The sequence below is a fragment of the Lathyrus oleraceus genome, chromosome 2 (genome assembly GCF_024323335.1).
Source record: "Lathyrus oleraceus cultivar Zhongwan6 chromosome 2, CAAS_Psat_ZW6_1.0, whole genome shotgun sequence".
NCBI classification, from domain to species: Eukaryota; Viridiplantae; Streptophyta; class Magnoliopsida; order Fabales; family Fabaceae; genus Lathyrus; species Lathyrus oleraceus.
The window spans coordinates 290,987,285-290,994,502 of NC_066580.1; the positions used below are offsets into that span (position 1 = coordinate 290,987,285).

A 7,218-nucleotide genomic window follows, 5' to 3' on the forward strand; every position below is an offset into this window, starting at 1 on the left:
GAGCAAACTTTGTTTCACTTAGGCATATATTCAGTATTCTAAAGTGGTAATCGCTTCGCATTGGGGTGTTACCACAATTGTGTAATCAAGTCTGTGTTCGAGTCTGTAATCGAGTTTGAAGCACTTTGGAAGGAAGTTAATCCTGCCGCCATTTTCATTTCCGCTTTGCATTTTATTCAACCCTCCAATTGGAGCAGTTTTTTATTACTTTGCCTTTATCTATTTTATTTTCCCGCACTCGCTTTACTTTATTTATTTCTCGCACTCGCCTTACTTTATTTATTTCCCGCACTCGCTTTACTTTATTTTATTTTCCGCACTCGCTTTACTTTATTTATTTCCCGCACTCGCACTACTTTTGTTTATTTTCCGCACTCGCACTACTTTTATTTAAATTAATGCACTTTTACTTTACCATGTCTAACTAAATCTAAAAGGTTAGAATGTAAGGATCATAATTGAACTGATAATCCATACAATTGTTCGTAGAAACACTTAAGGGCTATTTTAACTTTCAACTTAAGTTTTCCCGCACTTAATTTCCGTTGGGTAAGATCGAAAGCCGTCCAACGTCTATTTAAACTTAATTGTTTTTAACTATTTCAAAAACAGCGAAAGCGCTTTGTTTAGTTCATTAGGAGTCTTAATTTAAGAAGAAAAGAGATTTTAAAACTATTTTCGGACGGATTTATAAGTTTAGAGTCTGGTTCGTGAGAACCTCTTTTGGTTAAGAAATCCAGGTTAAAATACTTTTCAACTTAGTCAAGATACTATATTTCTTAAAAATAGGTTTACTACTCTAACGCAATGCACGCCTTTTTATAAGTGACAATAGGAGGGTTTGATTAGGGAGTACAACTCGGTTCTGAATACGCGAAAGCGACAGTTCCCGTTAAATTGGTTCTTTTCAAAGTAGGAAACATTGCCCATAAGTAGTTCTATTAGCAAGTACTTGGATTATTAATTGATTATGTGAATTACATTCGACCCTGTCTTTATTAATTGAACTTTATTCAATACTTTACTTTTCATTGCACACTCTAAAAATACCTATTTTGATTGCCTTTGATAAACACCATAACAATAGATAACGATAGATTGACACTTGGTCTCTGTGGATTCGACAATCTTTTATATTACTCTGACGCGTTCGTATACTTGCGAAAAACACGCATCAAGTTTTTGGCGCCGTTGCCGGGGACCAATTTCGTCAAATTTCATTTACCTGTTGTTATATCGTTTAGACTTAGGCTATTTCCCGCCGGTCAATGCGAAGAACTCGCAGCACCGGAAGTTTAAGCTTAGTACACCCTCTGGCGGAACTTGAACGTTACGCTCGCGCACGTTTATTCCTTCATAGAATTAAGAGAGCTATGGCCGAAGATCAAAACCAAATACCTCTTAAGGACTTCGCTCAACCATCCAACGAAGAACCTATTTCTAGTATAGTAAACCCAACCATCCCAGCTAATAATTTCGAACTTAAACCATCCCTGTTGCAACTAGTGCAACAGAGACAATTCGCAGGTCTCGCTACTGAGAACCCAAACCAACATTTAAAAATATTTCTTCAATTAGCAGACACTTTTAAAACCAATGGAGCTTCTCCTGAGGCAATATGTTTAAGATTATTCCCTTTTTCCCTCAGAGACAAAGCCCTATCATGGTTAGATTCCCTTCCACCCAATTCTATTACGACTTAGGATAACCTTAGAAGAGTATTTCTTGCTAGACATTTTCCCCCAAGTAAGACCGTCGTTCTTCAAAACCATATAACTAGATTTATCCAAAACCAAGGAGAATCGTTGTTCGAAGCTTGGGAGAGATATAAAGAGTTGTTATGAGCATGCCCAATCATGGTTTAGAAAATTGGTTAATAATTCAAACCTTCTATAATGGACTTCACTATAACACCAAGATGACCATCGACGCTGCCGCAGGCGGTGCTCGGATGAACAAACCTTATCCTGAAGCTAGTGCCCTCATCGAACGAGTGACAGTTGAGAAGAAGGAAGCCCAAGGAGGAGTGCATGAACTAAGCTCTATATACATGATGCAAGCTAAAATGGACGCATTAGCCCTTAAGGTCGAGCATATGTGCATAAACCCGAATACTGTAGCCGCAGTTTCATCGGATTGTGAGATATGTGGAACCAAAGGACACCAATCTGCAGAATGCAGTCTATTAAACGAAACCCACTCTGAGCAAGTGAACTACACCCAAGGGAACCCATATTCGAATACCTATAAACCTGGATGGAGGAATCACCCGAACTTCTACTATAAAAACAATAACCCAATCCAAAATAATGCACCTCCGAGACCTAGTTATCAAGCCCCAAGATCAAATCAACCTATGCAACCTGTGCCACCAAAGCCGAGCTTTGAGAAAATTATGGAAAATTTTATCACCGCTCAAACCCAACAAAACAAGGAGTTCATGAACCAAAACATTCATGTTAACGAATTGATTACTCAGTTAGGAACCAAGGTTGACCAAATAGTTACTCATACTAAGATGCTTGAAACCCAGATCTCTCAGGTAGCTTTAAACCAAGCCCCTCAGACCACACCTGGAGGACAGTTCCCTGGACAACCTCAATAAAATCTGAGAGGACAAGCCAATGCCATTACCCTACGAAGTGGGAACGCTTATGATGAGCCACCAAACCCTAGATTGAGTGAACCCAAAACTTCTAAGGAATGTACCAAACCCATGGACAAAGTAAAGGAACCAGAGGAATCTGAAAACCAGGAAGGTCGAGAAAAAGGAGAAGAACCTAAAGATAAAACTTACGTACCACCCCCGCCATATAAACCACCTATACCATATCCGCAAAGACTCAAACAAACCCAGATCAATAAACCGTATCAAAAATTTATTTAAGTTATAGAAAACCTTCATGTAGAAATCCCTTTCATAGAAGCCATCACCCAAATACCTTCTTATGCAAAGTTCCTCAAAGACATCCTTACCAACAAACGTAGACTTGACGATCCGAAGCCTTTGGAATGTAATGCTATTTTCGAGAATAATTTAGCCAGAAAGGATAAAGATCCTGGAAATTTCTCCATTCCTTATCTTTTGGGAAGTCATGTCATCGAAAAAGCTTTTTTAGACTTAGGAGCTAGTGTGAGCTTAATGCCTTTAGCAGTTTGTGAGAGGTTAAACTTAGGAGAATTACAACCCACTAAGATGTCACTTCAGTTAGCCGATAGATCTATTAAGTATCCGATAGGCATCTTAGAAGATGTTCCTGTTAGGATAGGTCAGTTATTTATCCCTACTGATTTTGTTGTCATGGACATCAAAGAGGACAATGATATACCAATCCTTCTAGGTAGACCATTCTTATCGACTGCAGGAGCCATAATAGATGTCAAGAGAGGAAAGTTGACCTTTGAGGTAGGTGACGAGAAAATAGAATTTATACTTTCGAAATTTATTATGGCACCTATGATGGGAGACACGTGTTATGCCTTAGATATCATTGATGAATGTGTTAGAGAATTAGAAGAAGAAGAAATTATAAAAACAATTAAGTTACCATCAACTCTCATAATGGAAGATGATGACTTTAAGAAACCCTACATCGATGATAACCTTTACGAATGTTTATCCCTTACCCCAGATCCTATGCCATGCCCTAAGAAACCAACCTTAGAACTTAAGGAACTGCCAAAGAATCTGAGATATGAGTACCTCAATGAAAAGATGAACCGTCCAATTATAGTCAGTGCTACCTTGAGCCAAGAGGAAACGAACCAACTTTTAGACGTTTTACGAAGATATCCCTCAGCCCTAGGATATAATATCTCTGACCTGAAAGGTATAAGCCCATTTGTATGCATGCATCAGATTTTGCTCGAAGAAGATTCAAAACCCTCCAGGGAACATCAGAGAAGAATAAACCCTATAATGAGTGATGTTGTTAAAAAGAAAGTTCTTAAGTTACTTGAGGCAGGTATAATCTATCAGATCTCGGATAGTAAGTGGGTGAGCCCTGTGCATGTAGTACCTAAAAAGGGAGACATCACGGTCGTGCAGAACGATAAAGGCGAACATGTAGCAAAACATTTAGAAGGAGGATGAAGGATGTGTATGGATTATAGAAAATTAAATAAAGCAACCAGGAAGGATCATTTCCCTTTACCATTTATAGACCAGATGTTGGAGCTGTTGGTGTAAGCCCTAGAGGCCAATACTTTTGGTACTTGTATCGAATTATTTATTAATAATAAAAGGATTTTTCTTTATTACGTTTGTTTAATAAAGTCCCTAGAATAGCTAGTCTGTTTAATGTATCAAGTATGACTTAATCATGAGATCACATTAAACATAAGGACACTATTCTTAAAGTATCCGTAGTCGAGCTTTATTGTGAAGTGGGATGACATTAAAGCATTAAGACTATTATGTATATAGACTGATGATCACATCTCATGGATCATGGATAAGGTGTTATCAAGTCTTAAACATAAGTATGAATATTAAGAGTAATATTTATACCGGATTGACCCGCTATGAGAATACTATATAGAAAATTATGCAAAGTGTCATAAGTTATTCTCATGGTGATAATGGTGTATACCACTCTTCGACCTGAAACCACTATGGACCCTAGATGTAGAGTCAAGTGCTTTATTGCTGATCAAACGTTGTCCGTAACTGGATAACCATAAAGATAGTTGATGGGTACTCCACGAAGCATGCTGAGGGACATGAGTGACCTAAATGGAATTCTCCCATCCTGCATAACAGGATAAATGTCTATGGGCCCAATATTGAACTGGACAAGGATGACACGGTCTATGCCTTGTGTTCAATATAGACATAAGGGCAAAAGGGTAATTATACACATAAGTATTATCATAGAAGGTTTTGTCAGATCACATGACATTTTCGTGTCTTGGGTAGCAGTGATGTGCTGCTAGATACCGCTCACTGTTTATTATGTTAAATGCATGATTTAATATAATTGCCAACGTCACGGAAACCTACAGGGTCACACACAAAGGACGGATTGATGAGAGATAGAGTAACTAAGGAATACCGTAAGGTACGGTGCCCTTAAGTGAATTATATAACATCGTAAGGTACGGTGTACTTGAGTAGAATACGAAATATGGTAAGGTACCATGAGCTTAAGTGATTTTGGGCATATTATAAGATATGGGCCAAAATACACTTAAGTGGGCTTTTTAGCTTGAAGCCCACACAAGTGGTTCTATAAATAGAACCCTTGTGCAGAAGCATTCATTGCGGTTGCATTATTTTTGTTTTTTTTCTCTCTCTCTCTCTCTCACTCAAAGCCTTCATTCGTACCAGCTAGCATTGTGATTGAAGGAATCCGTTCGTGTGGACTGAGTAGAGACGTTGTCATCGTTCAACGTTCGTGATCGCTCCGTGGATCTGCACCAAAGGTTTTGATCGTCACAAGAGATCTGCACCAAAGGTTTCAATCGTCACAAGAGGTAAATATTCTATCACTGATCATGACCATTCCTAAGGATCTCTAAAGGAGAAAATTTTAATTTCCGCTGCGTTTTGGATCGCAATTCTCCATCAGTGGTATCAGAGCCACTTACGAAACCATGACTCGGATAACTGTTTAATTTCTGTATTAATATGATTAAAAGACAGAATGAATCAATTAATTAAACGGGTAATTAAATTTGGCATTATGAGTGTACGAGTTGGATGATTGATGTTGAATATGCTTCGGAACCGACATTAGTATGGTGAAGCAGCGATACATCGATCGTCCATATGTTACGCAATTGAGACCGATCAACTTATATATGATATAAGTAATCCTAATGCAAAGTACGGTATATGTGATATACTGTTTCTGTTTCGTTCATTCAAACACTAAGTGGTTGTTTTCTGATAACATGAAATAATATCAAATTTTTGGACTCGATTTAATTAAATTATATTATTATTCGCTTCAATTTATTTCATTTTATTCAATACTACTGGGTATTTTTCCTTCTATTTATCTCAGGTAGCTTATTTGAAGCATAAGTGAAAAAGGAAGAAAAGGAGGTGCGAAAAGGAATGAAGAGAAGCAATTTCACTAAAGCCCAGCCCAAACTACAAGCCATGGGCGCTGAGCCTGCGACGAGCGCCACACAAGGTGTGACGAGCGTCACGCCCTGCTGCCTTGTGTTACGAGCGTAACACATGGTGTGACGGACGTCACACCATTCTCCTATATTTTTGGCTTCAGAAACGCAACAGATGCACGTTGATGCCCATTCTTCTGCTTGACTCCGGAAACGTGAAGACCAATTACGCAAGGCACTTTTAGAAACGGTTAAAAAAGTGGATTAGTATAAATAGGACAATTATGGAACCCTAAAAAGTTCAGAATTTTTCCCAGTTTTTGGCATAGCTTTATTTTTACTACTTTCTATTTTTTTCAGCATTCTACCTTTATTTGCAATTTTTATTTTCTTTTCCAGTCAATCTTTCAGCACTTAATTAATTTTTCACACAATAGTTTCTACACCGGAAACTATTGTGTATCTTTTGCTGGATCTAACCTTACGTTAGATCCTAGATTTTTATTCCTTCACTTTTTATTTTCCTGTCCGATTGAAGAATTCAAGAACAAATCCAACCGGTCTGTGGTGGAGTGTTCAAGATTGCCATTAATTATTCAGGTTCTTTAATTATTGTTTGAATTTATATATGCCCTGTATTATTGTTTATTTATATTGTTTGCCTGAGATTGATTTATTTAAGCATGATGATTGTTTAGATCTGTTTAGCATGTCCGACTAATTTATTTAGGTATCGGTATGTAAAGTAAGCGGAATGAAGGAATCAAAACTAAGTTGGTTTAATTACGTTTAAAAATAAAATCACTCTTTTTATGGTCTCAATTTACAGGTTTAATACCAAGGTTTTTGTACGAGAGTAAAAGACTAAAGAAGTTAAAATCAATAGAACGAAAGTTTGAGTTTTTAACTGGACAGTGTAATTTGGACATTAATTCTAGATCAGGGCGAAAGCAATTTTTAGAGTTAATTAAATTCTAATCTTTTTCAAAAATTATTTTTAAAAGTTAAATGTGAGAACGAGAGTTAAGCATTTGAATTTAATTATATAATCTAAGTCAACAGAGCGAGAGTTTGAGACGAGGGTGTTTAAACGATTAGTATTTTCTTAAAAAGAGTTTCTATAGATTCTATTGTTTTCAAAAAGTGATT

General features: G+C 37.2%; 1 non-coding gene across 1 annotated transcript; it reads right to left on the reverse strand.

Moving 5' to 3' along the window:
* Positions 1–1,757: 1,757 nt before the first annotated feature.
* On the reverse strand, positions 1,758–1,863 carry LOC127124721 (small nucleolar RNA R71). Its single transcript, XR_007804184.1, has one exon. It is a non-coding gene; the product is annotated as a small nucleolar RNA R71 (small nucleolar RNA).
* Between the last annotated feature and the right edge of the window lie 5,355 nt (positions 1,864–7,218).